Source organism: Salvelinus alpinus, chromosome 1, assembly GCF_045679555.1.
Source record: "Salvelinus alpinus chromosome 1, SLU_Salpinus.1, whole genome shotgun sequence".
In the NCBI taxonomy this organism is placed as follows: Eukaryota; Metazoa; Chordata; class Actinopteri; order Salmoniformes; family Salmonidae; genus Salvelinus; species Salvelinus alpinus.
Window position 1 is genome coordinate 87,891,331 of NC_092086.1, and position 15,007 is coordinate 87,906,337.

At 41.5% G+C, this 15,007-nt stretch overlaps 1 protein-coding gene across 1 annotated transcript in view; it reads left to right on the plus strand.

Annotated features, from left to right (window-relative positions):
* Positions 1–6,936: 6,936 nt before the first annotated feature.
* LOC139532963 (sialate:O-sulfotransferase 1-like) overlaps positions 6,937–15,007 on the plus strand; it is a 30,891-nt gene continuing 22,820 nt past the window's right edge. The window contains exon 1 of the mRNA XM_071331110.1: positions 6,937–7,173. The gene's annotated coding sequence lies outside the window, so the exon portion shown is untranslated. The remainder of the gene's footprint in view (positions 7,174–15,007) is intronic.

Sequence of the window (15,007 nt, forward strand, 5' to 3'; positions counted from 1 at the left end):
AACTTTTAGACAGCTGATTAAACTTATTTAAAACACATGAATGATTTTAAGGTTAAGGATTCTCTTACACAACATTTGTATTCCATAATTAGCCCTATTGTAGCTGGCTTAGTGAGCAGCTGAGCGCAAGGTAGGAATCCTTAAAACAAATCAGAAGGGATAATTGGAGTCTGCATTGTATAAAGAAATAGGCTAGCAGCACAATCTTTCATAATGATCTCTTCAGATAACCTCTTAACCTCTTACTTTTCAATCCACATCGCGGAAATTCAGCGTTACAGCGTGATTGAAATTTAAAGGCAATGTTCCAGCGTTAGCAGAGACTGCATTCACAGTAAATGCTGCAGAAGTCGGCTTAATAGAAAATAGCTGTTAAATTTCTAGCGTGCTCTCTGTAACGCTTCAGTGATACAGATTGAATAGAGCCCTTAATTCTTAATTGTTGAAGAAGACTGGAACTCACATACCTTTTTCAGCCGCTCAACTGAAGAAAATCTACAATAATCTACAAGGGTCTTTTGGTACAAACCAACAACATACCAATTAGATAAACAACTGAAATCCCAGGTTATAATGAGACCCAAACGTTTCAATGTAGATGTTAAGGCTCATATGCCGGGGCGGCAGGGTAGCCTAGTGGTTAGAGCGTTGGACTAGTAACCGAAAGGTTGCAAGTTCAAATCCCCGAGCTGACAAGGTACAAATCTGTCGTTCTGCCCCTGAACAGGCAGTTAACTCACTGTTCCTAGGCCGTCATTGAAAAGAAGAATTTGTTCTTAACTGACTTGCCTAGTTAAAGAAAGGTAAAAAAAAAAAAAAAAAAAAAAAAAATATGGACAGAAAATCAAACAGGCTGCGTGAAAGCCCCTCTACGCACATACCTGGAAAGACTAAAGTGGTCAAATATGAGTGCCAGGTCTATCTGTCCAGTTCAATTCCACTCAGCCCCGGCTATTTTCCCAGTGACTGAGGCTCAGCCCTGAGTAAAAGTCGTGCATTGGCTCTGACTCTGGTCATGAAGAGAAGATGAAAAGAGAAGAAAGAAGAGAAGAGAAGAGAGAAGACATAGCATGAGACTAATACAGACGACAGAGCGTTGTGCGCTGCGGGAGTCCCAGAGATGAATGAAGAGGATCTTCTTCATGTATAAGTAATGCAGTGTGAAGTGTAAACACTGGGGGCTATCGTTCCTGCTCTGAAGAGCTGTTAGAGGGAGAGAGAGCGATGGGTAGAGGAGAAAGAGAGTGGAAATAAGGGAAAGAGAGAGATAGAGGGGGAGCAACGAATAGAAGACGGGAGAGAGTGAGATGCCTTCTCCACCCTCTAAAGCAAGTCCTTCACTCTTCCTCCCCAGAGGTCGTCTACAGCACGTGACCTGGAAAGACCAACAGCTCACTCACTCACTGCCAGAAACACCACACATTCAGTTCAGTTGGTATTCCGCAGCCATTCATGTAGATTTCAAATTATGCAGACGCTACAAGGTTTTCACTGGGATTATAAAGACTCAGTCTGAGCTTGAAATACTTAAATACTGTAATGTAAATGGACAGACATTGGACAGTACACAAAGCCCTCTGCCTCACTGCCTTGAAATGCAATATGAACATGTCATCATTATTCATTATCATGTTTACAAATCCAGAGGACTACAGCTGTCAGGCACTGACAGAGCCTGTGCTACAGTACACTTCATAGTTGATGCTTCTGTTTGTTTCGTTCTTTGTCTAATTGGCTGATTGAATAAAGGGTCAACCAACAATCCCAATGTTTAACTTATTGTACACTGTCTAATGGGAACATACTCTCCATCTAGTGAAATCAACTCAAAGATAAATGACAAGATGGTCTACAAAGAGATATTTCATTAACCAATACAAAAAAGAAAAAAAGTGTAAATGCCTCAGTGAATAGTCATCCACTAAACATCAATAGTCACATTGAATAGAAACATGAAGGACCCTGTGAGTAGCCTACAAGACAACCTCTTGTCACACAGATTATGAGGATCACATCTCTCACTAGCTGTTTTCCATCAGCTTTGGAAACCAGGGGAGTTTCATTTCTTCCAGTAATTACTTGTGGATGATTGAATCAGAAAAGGCATGTACAGATGTAGGATCTTAATATGATCACTCTTTTATTGCTGAGAATTCTTCTCCACATCAGTGTATGACGTTTAAAAAGGCTTCCAAAGTTTGCAATTTCCACTTTAAAATGTCAGTTGATTTGCCCTAACGAAAAATGCATCCACCTCTAAAATTATTTTTGTTAATTATAATCCACATAATATTTCACATTTCCTGTTGCTGCAGGATTATTTCCCTGCTGTAGCAAACTGGCTCAAATGAAGATCCTACATCTGTAGAGACAAACTGAATGTGTTTGCTGCTATCCCTAAAGCCTTAACTCCACAGCCATTCAAGTGCTTTAGTCCAGTTAATCCCCCAATGGCAGACATGGAGAGATGGAGGATTGATCATAATCAATCTCTTGATTGTTCTGTGACCTTGAGCAAACCAATAATAGGATTACTCACAATGACGAGATCCGAGCTGGGCCATGGTTGGCAGTTGGTGGTTGATACTACCATTGTCTGCCCATGAGATCCACACAATGAGACAACATTGCCCCCTGTGCTGATTGATCCTAACAAAGAGAATTAAAGTGAATTCATCTCCTTTAACTGATCAGGGTTTTTATTCCAAGCTAGTTTAGTTGGGCCCCTAAGATCAGGGTTGGCAATAGATCTGTAGAGGGTAATAGCCTAAAGACTTGCACCCACTGCTAGCTTTCATGTAGCCAATGTGGATTTAATTTAATCCGTAAAATCTTGAACGGTTTTCAACTGTTTACAATCTTAATTTGATCATGCCTCCTTGCGTACACCTGTAGCAATGTGACAAATTCAACAATCAGCTAATAATAGATAGAAAAGTCCAGTCTAAACCAGCAGCATCACCAGGAGCTTGCAATCCATCTGAACAAAGAGGTCTCTATTAAAGCAGTGGTGAATACCACTACTTGATTTACAGTGTCTGGGAGGCTTGGTCGATGCACTGGACATCACGTAGGTACAAATGTCACTCATTCCCTATCTGATTTCATCAGCTTTTATAGCCAAGGTCAACACAGAGTATACAACAGTGGTGACTGCTGAAGTGGTGTGGCCAAGTTATTAAATGGACAGGTCACCGTGAACTGAATTGTGGACATTTGGCCGTGAGCATACAAACGTGTAGTATAACTTTGCCTGTATCCTGCTATGAACCAGTGAATCCAGTGGTGGTGAGAAGTGTAGAGACAATATTAGAATCTCAAACCCTGTGTGTGGGCAAGCTGCTTGTTCCTGTGTGGCTGGACAGGGCCCAATTTTAGAGGGTAGAAAAGCTCTTGGCAGGATTAGTCATAAAACAGAGAAATGAGGCAGATGTCTCGACAAAGATTTGTTAGAGGAGTAAAAAAAATAGAGCCATTTTCTTTTCAAAATTATAGAACACAACACATAGAGGTGATACAGGATCATTAGTCCCAGAAGATCCTATTATTGTCAGAGCCCAGTTAATGTGTGTGCGTGTGTATGTGTGTGTGTGTGTGTGTGTGTGTGTCAAATCAATGAAAATAAAATTGTATTGGTCGTATACACATATTTAGCAGATGTTATTGTAGATGTAGTGTAATGCTTGTGTTCCTAGGTCAGCAGTGAAGTAATATCTCACAATTCACAACAATACACACAGATCTAAAAGTAAAATAATGTAATTAAGACATTTATAAATATTGTACAGTGCATTCGGAAAGTATTCAGACCCCTTGACTTTTTCCAATTTTCCAATACTTTTTTAATTGTTTTTTCCCCCTCATCAATATACACACAATACCCCATAATGACAAAGCAAAAACAGGTTTCTAGAATTTTAGCAAATTTATAAAAAATGAAAAAATGAAATATCACATTTACATAAGTATTCAGACCCTTTACTCAGTACTTTGTTGAAGCACCTTAGGCAGTAATTACTGCCTTGAGAATGCCGTCATTGTAAATAAGAATTTGTTCTTAACTGACTTGCCTAGTTTAAAAAATAAAAATAAATAAATAAATAGATTAAAAAAAAGAAAGAATTTGGCACACCTGTATTTGGGGAGTTTCTCCCATTCTCTATGCAGATCCTCTCAAGCCCTATCAGTTTGGATGGGCAGCGTCGCTGCACAGCTATTTTCAGTTCTCTCCAGAGATGTTTGATCACTTTCAAGTCCGGGCTCTGGCTGGGCCACTCAAGCCCATGATGGTTCCAAACCATCTCCCCAGTCTGAGGTCCTGAGCGCTCTGGAGCAGTTTTTCATCAAGGATCTCTCTGTACTTTGCTCCATTTATCTTTCCCTCGATCCTGACCAGTCTCCCAGTCCCTGCCACTGAAAAACATCCCCACAACAAGATGCTAACACCACCATGCTTCAACGTAGGGATGGTGCCAGGCTTCCTCCAGAAGTGACACTTGGCATTCAGGCCAAATAGTTCAATTTTGGTTTCATCAGACCAGAGAATCGTTTTTCTCATGGTCTGAGAGTCTTTAGGTGCCTTTTGGAAAACTCCAAGCAGGCTGTCATGTGCCATTTACTGACGAGTGGCTTCCATCTGGCCACTTTACCATAAAGGCCTGATTGGTGGAGTGCCGCAGATATGGTTGTCCTTCTGGAAGGTTCTCCCATCTCTACAGAGGAACTCTGGAGCTCTGTCAGAGTGACCATCGGGTTCTTGGTCACCTCCCTGACCAAGGCCCTTCTCCCTCGATTGCTCAGTTTGGCAGGGCGGCCAGCTCTAGGAAGAGTCTTGGTGGTTCCAAACCTCTTCCATTTAAGAATGATGGAGGCCACTGTGTTTTTTAGGATCTTCAATGCTGCAGAAATGTTTTGGTACCCTTCCCCAGATCTGTGCCTCGACACAATCCTGTCTGGGAGCTCTATGGACAATTCCTTTGGCCTCCTGGCTTGTTCTTTTTCTCTGACATGCACTGTCAACTGTGGTATCTCATATAGACAGGTGTGTGCCTTTCCGAATGATGTCCAATCAATTTAATTCACCACAGGTAGACTTCATTCAAGTTATAGAAACATCTTTAGGATGATAAATGGAAACAGGATGCATCTGAGCTAAATTTCGAGTCTCATAGCAAAGGGTCTGAATACTTAAGTAAATAAGGTATTTCTGTTTTTTATTTGTAATGCATTTGCAAAAATGTCTAAAAACCTGTTTTTGCTTCATCATTGTGGGGTATTGTGTGTAGATTGATGTGGAATTTATTTGATTTGATCCATTTTAGAATAAGGCTGTAACATAACAAAACGTGGAAAAAGTCAAAGGGTTTGAAAACTTTCAGAATGCACTGTATATGTGTGTATTGTATGCTCCGTTTATCTTTCCCTCAATCCTGAACAGTCTCCCAGTCCCTGCCGCTGATGTATGTATGTATGTCCTGAAATGCCTTTCCTTTTTAAGGCAATTAAATGGAATGTTCTATGCTCTTAATGGAAAGATACACATTTTGAAAACAAGGCCCCTCACCTGCATAAAAAGCCACGCCTGCAGCCACAAGTCCCCTCACCTGCATAAAAAGCCACGCCTGCAGCCAGAGAAACAGCCCCACAGACCCACAGCTGGCAGCAGGAGTCATTCTGACTAATCATCAGTTTATTTGAATCACCTCGCAGCAATTACCCTCTCTCGTCTCATCTAAGGAACTCAGGCTCACCACGGTGCACTGCCCTACAGCATAAGGAAATTAATAGATTACAAATTGAAAGAGGATTGTAAATGGGGGCTCTTTGCAAAACATGTAGGCCAGGGAAGGAAGGAAATAGAGAGGGCACAATCATTGAAGGGTTGCATATCTATTACATGTAATAGGCCCTTATATTTTGGCGCACCTCCTCATGGAGAATTCTGTTTGACTCTTGACAGGCAGGGTGTTTGAGCCACAGTTTAGACATATGACAGGAAGAGAATACCCTATGTACTGATGCCCCAGACGCATATGTCATTTACACATATTCCATAATGTTTCCCTGAATATTAGTGCAAAATGAGACATGTCTTACTTTAATAGTCTGTTGCATGTTTTAAACAGTTGAAGAAGACTTAATCAATGTGAGGATAAGTACAAAATCTTGTGAGCTGCAAGCCCACCGGTTGATCTAACAGCTCAGATTCCTGGTCAGCAATTACATATTGGTCATAAAAAACTCAGAAGTCTACATACTACAATTTTCATATGTTAAGGTTAATCAAATTAGATAAAAATACATAATGGGCAGCCAATTCAATACAATTGCTGCAAGGCTACTTGTGCACTGTTAGTGATGCTTGTTTTAATCAATCCTACAGAAACACATCTACATTGTACATCTACATTAATATGTGGTTACCATTTTACCATGCAATTTCTGGGAAAATATCTGGTCAATTCTATGTGGAAAGAAAGTACTACCTTCCTTAACCTACAATAGTTCTGCTCTGAAAGAAAGGTAACTCATACCTTGGAAGTAACCGTCAGAACTTGCACTCTCCGTGGTGCTGATGTCTTGTGTAAATTGCTACATGCTTCGACAGTCAGCTCCTCTCCTTATCTGATGTATTCATTCTCTGCACAGATAATGGAGAGGCTTCTAATGAATGAACACAAGGGCTGAATGGTTCATTTTCAATGTCAGAATGGGCAGCAGATGGACAGCACAGTAACCATGAGATGGTTAAATGGTTTGAACTTCATTCATGTGTTGATATTGGCAACATGCACTCAGCTTTCTACAGTAACCACGGGATCATAACATACCATATCTAGAGGTTCATGGCAGCTGGGGGACACATCTCCCACACCACAGCGGGCTGGTGACGCATCGGGGATGGCCAATGCAAATGAGTATGCTCCCTCATTCCCTGCCTTCTCGTTTTGTAACGCTCTACTCTGCCACGGAGAGGGAGAGAGAGAGTAGGGAGAAAGAAGAGGAGCCGAGAGGCAATTTTTAAAGATCGTTACAATACAAACGCGTCTTCACTTCTTTAGGATATAGAATAGGAAATAATGTTCTAAATCTTCAGAGTACGTGGGAGAGAGATTCGATCCTGATAGCTTTCTGTATGGTTAAACGCAGTTCCTAAAGGGTTCCACATCTAAGGTAGGCTAAATGGTATTCAGATTTGTATTTTATCACAATGATTCTAGCTGAGTAAATGTGCGCTTTGCAACTTGTTTTGATTAATGACTGGTGTTTAATAATGTTGTTATGAATTATACATTACTCTCAGATTAAAGCTGACAAAAGCATAGTTTATTATTTTCCAAGGGGCAATATTCTCGAAAATGTGGCCACTTTATACTTAGAAATTACTGACAATGTTGACCAGAGTTAGAGAAAATGGTAGTTCCCGAAAGGATAGATGCAAATTCCGTGTTGTGGTGGAAGCCTAGTGTATGTGCAAACTGTTGCTTCCCTTGGCTGGCCTGGTAGCTTATTATTCCCAAGAACCCCACGATGAGGTAGCCTGATTGTCCCAGAAGGTTATATCTATTGAACTGGGGATAATGTTGGAACAGTGGAAAAGTCATACAATTGGAATTAGTGGCAGAAAAAGTCCCAAAAGAAACTGTCATGACAATAATTCTGTAATATGACATCTGGTCCAAATGCTGTATTTGTGCTGAAGGTCTAGAGATAATAGGACAGCAAAATATCTCATGTTAATGGATATCTTTAGCCCGTCATGCACTACCTGGCATTTATCCATTAGGCTACTATTACAGAATTAGTGGTGGTTGGCACTACCACTGCCTGCCCATAAGATTCACACAATGAGACAACAACGCCCCCGGTCTGATCGACCCTAACAAAGAGAATTAAAGTGAACTCATCTAATTGAACTGATCAGGGTTTTGATTCCAGGCCAGTTTAGTTGGGCCCCTGGATCAGGGTTGAAGTTAGATCCGTAGAGGGTAATAAATAGCCTAAATAATTGCACCCACTGCTGCCTTTCATGTGGCTAACCTGTGGCTTTCATTTAAGCCGTAAAATCTTAAAAGGTTTTCCACTGTTTAGTCTTAATTTGCGTGTCATGCACTACCTGGCAGTCCTCCATTAGGCTACTATTACAGAATTATAGAGAAAACGTGTATAAAGTGCTGTTCACAAACAGAAATAAAACATTGTTTGTATGAGATTGTATAAAGCCTACACCAGTGGCGAATCTTGATTATTAGATGTAGGACTTCAGTGGGGGAAAATAATCTCCAAAGCCGTCAAACTTCAAATTCATAAATCAAGAAAAATAACAGAAACATCATCACTTAATACGCCTTACATTATATCTAGCTCTCATGCAGGAGTAGGAATGCTTTTTGATGACATCATGAATTAATCAAACAGGCCTGAGCAACGCATCGGCTGTCACTCATGCTACCAGCAACAACAACAACAATCACTTAAACAACCTGTGGTAGCCTAAAGGCACCCGCTTGCTTCCCATCCAAAACAGTTTGTGCATATACTATGACGACATTTTGTGATGTTTTTTTTCTTTTCGGTCTTCGACAAGGGTTTGTTCATGCACACAACATTTTTTTCCTGAGACAAGCCAAAGTTCAGTAGCTGTCACGACTTCTACCGAAGTCGTTGCCTCTCCTTGTTCGGGCGGTGCTCGGTGGTCGACGTCACCGGTCTTCTAGCCATCATTGATCCATTTTTCATTTTCCATTGGTTTTGTCTTGTCTTCCCACACACCTGGTTTCAATCCCATTCATTACCTGTTGTGTATTTAACCCTCTGTTTCCCCTCATGTCTTTGTCAGAGATTGTTTTATGTCAGTGTTGTTATGGTTGTATAGGTGCGCGACGGGTCCTCGTACCCATGTTTATTTTATATATGTACATATTAGTGTTTGGAGCATGTTAAGTGGACATATATTAAAAGACTCCATTTACACTCCGTTTGACTCTCCTGCGCCTGACTTCCCTGCCACCTATACACACGACCCTGATAGTAGCCAACGTGCACGGCCCTTCATTGGTGATTGGTCAACAGTAGGGATTCTTCAATTAAGTATTTGTTGTCATTCAACGAGAGACGACTCGTTTTCATGCACATTTTTTCACTTGAGAAATACTGCACCAAACATTTTAGTTCGAAAAATTGCGTGACAAAGACCTCAGCAAAAACGTCAAAATGAATTACTAATTATCTTACATTAAGTCTGATTATTTTGAGGAAGCTTATACTGGCTATGGCATTTCAAGAGGGACAAACAGTACTATTGCCGCTATTTTCTTTTATTCAAGTGGAGGTTCAAGTGGAGGGAGTATGCGAGGCACAGACATTCACTTCGCCAAGCCGAGTTCTGCTAGGAGCAAACTGAACCAGGTAGCCTTTACACCATCATTATCACACTATCACAAATAGCCTAGTAATGACAACAACGACACATCAAAGATGACAGGCGTGTAGTGCTGAAAGGACAGCGACCGTAATCTGCTCACTCCATTTAGGATAGAACACTTTTTGTAAAACACACAGACACGACCGATAGAAAGAAAGCAGTCACACACAGCATACTGTTTTAAGAAACCCATTCATAATAACCCCGTAGGCCCCAATCATAACAAAAACACAACCATTAAGCATTTACAAATCAAAATTTTTAACTATTACTTCCCATTGCAAACATATTTTATCACGTTCAGCACACAAAGTAACATGTGATCTAAAGTTTCAATGCAACAATCTTTCACACACATTATTTTCAAAGAGAGAGCTGACAGCAATTGAGCTACAAAAAAAACAGTGCTGCTCACCAAATGATGATCATTTCATACTTAACTTCTTGTTGAAAGTTAATCTTGAAGGACGATGTTAAAAAGCGACTGCCCCTAAAAAGCAACTTCTAATTTTGAAAATGACCTATGTGGCATCTACATGAGTCAGAAACATTTATTCTGTTGTCAAAATTGACTACAAAGTGTAGATAGGATAATTTTGGTCATGTAAGATGATAGAAAAAAATGGTGTGTCACGGAATAAAGGGTACTGTAACAGTTTTCCTTTGGTTGGGTTTATTTCAATCCTGCCCACATTTCCACAGCAACCCGATCGTAATGCCCATGGTCAGCTTGGTTTGACATTTGATATCCCTATGGTGCTAGTTAGGGACCATCAGTAAATTACACAATGTACATGGGACAATATTTAAAAATGGCAATAGCTCCAAATTTCAATGACAAATAAACTATAAATTGTAGAAATGAATATACAAATCTATATACAGTATACATATATATATATTTTTTTAAACCAAGTCACCATTGAGACCAGGGTCTCTTTCACAAGGGAGCCCTGCATATACAAGTCATAGATCAATTCAAAATCAATATCAGTAAAAAACACTAACTAAAATACAGCACAACAAGCAATCAAGAAAAACAGCCATATTCTGCAATCAATATTTTGTATTGCCCAAGCAGCATCAGAGCGACCAATTGCAATTTATTTTGCAGTTGGTTCCAGCAATGAGGTGCATTAAAACTAAAAGGGGATTTACCTAATTTGGTGGAGAGGAACCTCAAGAGTTAACCAACTCTGTGAGCAGGTTTGGTATTTCATGTTTAAGAAAAAATAAAAAATTTAACAATGAAGTTAGGTAAGTTGGAAGCTTGTTTAGTAGGGTTTTGTAAGCAAAGAGGGAATAATGAATTGATCTACGGGACTTTATGAGGACCAGCCAACCTTTTGATACAGGATGCAGTGGTGAGTATTAACACTGCCACCAGTGATAAAACAAATGGCGTTATGGTACACTGCATCCTAAGGTTTAAGAGTAGTTGCTGCTGCAATCTGGTATATGGTGTCACCATAATCAAGAACTGGCAGGAAAGTTGACTGTACAATCTGCGTCCTGATATTTAGGGAGAGACAAGATCTATTTCTAAAAAAGAAGTCTACTTTAAATCCTAGCTTTTTAACTAGCTCATCCGTATGTTTTGTAAACATTAAGTCTTTGTCAGTGCAAATGCCCAGATATTTGTAGGCGGGAACCCAATCAATGGGAGAACCATCCAATTAATAAATATATAGATCATCTGAAACATTCTTGTGAGAACTAGAGAACAACATGTATTTAGTCTTGCCGCTATTAATTACAAGTTTTAAACCAACCAGGGCTTTCTGTAACGTAACAAAGTCAGATTGTAGCTCTAACATAGCCTGGTCAACAGTTGGGGCAATGGCCAACATAACAGTGTCGTCTGCATACAGATGAATGTTAAAAGATTTAACAGATAGACCAATATTATATATATCAATAGTAAAGAGAACAGGTCCCAGTATCGACCCCTGCGGTACACCTTTTATAATATCCAGGAAACTTAACACCATCAGAGATCACACATTGAGTCCTGTCTGACTGATCATTTTCAAACCACTTGCAAGAAGCCTGATCTAGGCCTATTTCAGTCAACCTTTGAATAGGAACGTGATGGTCAACGGTATCAAAGGCATTGGAAATGTCACGTTCCTGACCTTATTTCCCTTGTTTTGTATTTATTTAGTTTGGTCAGGGCGCGAGTTGGGGTGGGCTGTCTATGTGTGTTTTTCTATGTTGGGGTTTTGTGTTCGGCCTGGTATGATTCTCAATCAGAGGGAGCTGTCAATCGTTGTCCCTGATTGAGAATCATACTTAGGCAGCCTGGGTTTCACTTTTGGTTTGTGGGTGATTGTTGCCGTGTCTGTGTTTGTTTCGCCACACGGTACTGTTTTCGTTCGTTTGTTCACGTCGTTTATTTGTTTTGTATTTTGTCCAGTGTTTTTCGTCTTCGTTTAATAAACGATAGTATGTATTCAAACCACGCTGCGCTTTGGTCCGTTCCTTGCTCCTCCTCAGACGAGGAGGAAGACGAACGTTACAGGAAAGGTCTATAAATATGATCCAAGTAATTTAACACATCCTCTAAAACAAGCGAGGCAGCTGAAACTGTGCTATGTCCAGGTCTAAAACAGATTGGTGCACATTGAGAATAGAGTGAGAAGTTTAAAAAGTTCTTAGCTGAAAGTTAGTCAGGGATTCTAAAACTTTGTAAAGGCAAGATCATTTGGAAATTGGACAGTACAAATCAGAAGGATCTCCTCCTTTACATATGGGGAAGACATGTACCGCTTTCCAGATCTTAGGGATAACATCAGAAACAATTGTGAAGTTAAAAATATACTGTAGGTATGGGGTTCTGCAATAAGTGGGGCAGAGAGCTGCAGTATGAAGGGATCAAGTGAATCAGCCCCTATGTTGTTGTTTTTTAACACCAATCTTTAGCAAGGCACTTAGTACATCATAAACATCAAAGGGTTGAAATTAAAATAAGGTATGGAAGTCTGTTAATGCATCATTCTGTACAATCTGTTCTCAGGTGACTAAAGGATCTTCTAGTGGGATGAGATTATCCTTTCAAACAGGTGGCCAGCTGAAGCAAAATGGTTATTAAAAGCATCACAAATTACAATTTTGTCTAGAATGGGTCCAGAGGCTGTCAAAACCTGCTAGAGTAGGTTTTATTTAAAAGATTTGACCACTTTCCATAAATGGGCTGGATCAAATCAAATCAAATTTATTAGTCACATACACATGGTTAGCAGATGTTAATGCGAGTGTAGCGAAATGCTTGTGCTTCTAGTTCCGACAATGCAGTAATAACAACAAGTAATCTAACCTAACAATTCCGCAACTACTACCTTATACACGCAAGTGTAAAGGGATAAAGAATATGTACATAAAGATATATGAATGAGTGATGGTACAGACGGCATAGGCAAGGTGCAGTAGATGGTATAGAGTACGGTATATACCTATGAGATGAGTACTGTAGGGTATGTAAACATAAAGTGGCATAGTTTAAAGTGGCTAGTGGTCCATGTATTACATAAGATGGCAAGATGCAGTAGATGATATAGAGTACAGTATATACATATACATAAGAGATGTGTAATGTAGGGTATGTAAACATTATATTAGGTGGCATTGTTTAAAGTGGCTGGTGGTACATTTTTACATAATTTCCATCAATTCCCATTTTTAAGGTGGCTGGAGCTGAGTCAGTTTGTTGGCAGCGGCCGCTAAATGTTAGTGGTGGCTGTTTAACAGTCTGATGGCCTTGAGATAGAAGCTGTTTTTCAGTCTCTCGGTCCCTGCTTGGATGCACCTGTACTGACCTCGCCTTCTGGATGATAGCGGGGTGAACAGGTAGTGGCTTGGGTGGTTGTTGTCCTTGATGATCTTTATGGCCTTCCTGTGACATCGGGTGGTGTAGGTGTCCTGGAGGGCAGGTAGTTTGCCCCGGGTGATGCGTTCTGCCGACCTCACTACCCTCTGGAGAGCCTTACGGTTGTGTGCGGAGCAGTTGCCGTACCAGGCGGTGATACAGCCCGACAGGATGCTCTCGATTGTGCATCTGTAGAAGTTTGTGAGTGCTTTTGGTAACAAGCCGAATTTCTTCAGCCTCCTGAGGTTGAAGAGGCGCTGCTGCGCCTTCTTCACAACGCTGTCTGTGTGGGTGGACCAATTCAGTTTGTCCGTGATGTGTACACCGAGGAACTTAAAACTTTCCACCTTCTCCACTACTGACCCGTCGATGTGGATAGGGGGGAGCTCCCTCTGCTGTTTCCTGAAGTCCACAATCATCTCCTTTGTTTTGTTGACGTTGAGTGTGAGGTTATTTTCCTGACACCACACTCCGAGGGCCCTCACCTCCTCCCTGTAGGCCGTCTCGTCGTTGTTGGTAATCAAGCCTACCACTGTAGTGTCGTCCGCAAACTTGATGATTGAGTTGGAGGCGTGCATGGCCACGCAGTCGTGGGTGAACAGGGAGTACAGGAGAGGGCTCAGAACGCACCCTTGTGGGGCCCCAGTGTTGAGGATCAGCGGGGTGGAGATGTTGTTACCTACCCTCACCACCTGGGGGCGGCCCGTCAGGAAGTCCAGGACCCAGTTGCACAGGGCGGGGTCGAGGCCCAGGGTCTCGAGCTTGATGACGAGTTTGGAGGGTACTATGGTGTTAAATGCTGAGCTGTAGTCGATGAACAGCATTCTCACATAGGTATTCCTCTTGTCCAGATGGGTTAGGGCAGTGTGCAGTGTGGTTGCGATTGCGTCGTCTGTGGACCTATTGGGTCGGTAAGCAAATTGGAGTGGGTCTAGGGTGTCCGGTAGGGTGGAGGTGATATGGTCCTTGACTAGTCTCTCAAAGCACTTCATGATGACGGAAGTGAGTGCTACGGGGCGGTAGTCGTTTAGCTCAGTTACCTTAGCTTTCTTGGGAACAGGAACAATGGTGGCCCTCTTGAAGCATGTGGGAACAGCAGACTGGGCTAAGGATTGATTGAATATGTCCGTAAACACACCAGCCAGCTGGTCTGCGCATGCTCTGAGGACGCGGCTGGGAATGCCGTCTGGGCCTGCAGCCTTGCGAGGGTTAACACGTTTAAATGTTTTACTCACCTCGGCTGCAGTGAAGGAGAGCCCGCAGGTTTTGGTAGTGGGCCGTGTCAGTGGCACTGTATTATCCTCAAAGCGGGCAAAAAAGGTATTTAGCCTGTCTGGGAGCAAGACATCCTGATCCGCGACGGGGCTGCTTTTCTTTTTGTAATCCGTGATAGACTGTAGACCCTGCCACATACCCCTTGTGTCTGAGCTGTTGAATTGCGATTCAATTTTGTCTCTGTACTGGGACTTAGCCTGTTTGATAGCCTTGCGGAGAGAATAGCTACACTGTGTGTATTCGGTCATGTTTCCGGTCACCTTGCCCTGGTTAAAAGCAGTGGTTCGCGCTTTCAGTTTCACGCGAATGCTGCCGTTAATCCACGGTTTCTGGTTTGGGAATGTTTTAATCGTTGCTCTGGGTACGACATCGTCAATGCACTTCCTAATGAACTCGCTCACCGAATCTGCATATTCATCATTGTTGTTGTTGGACGCCGTGCG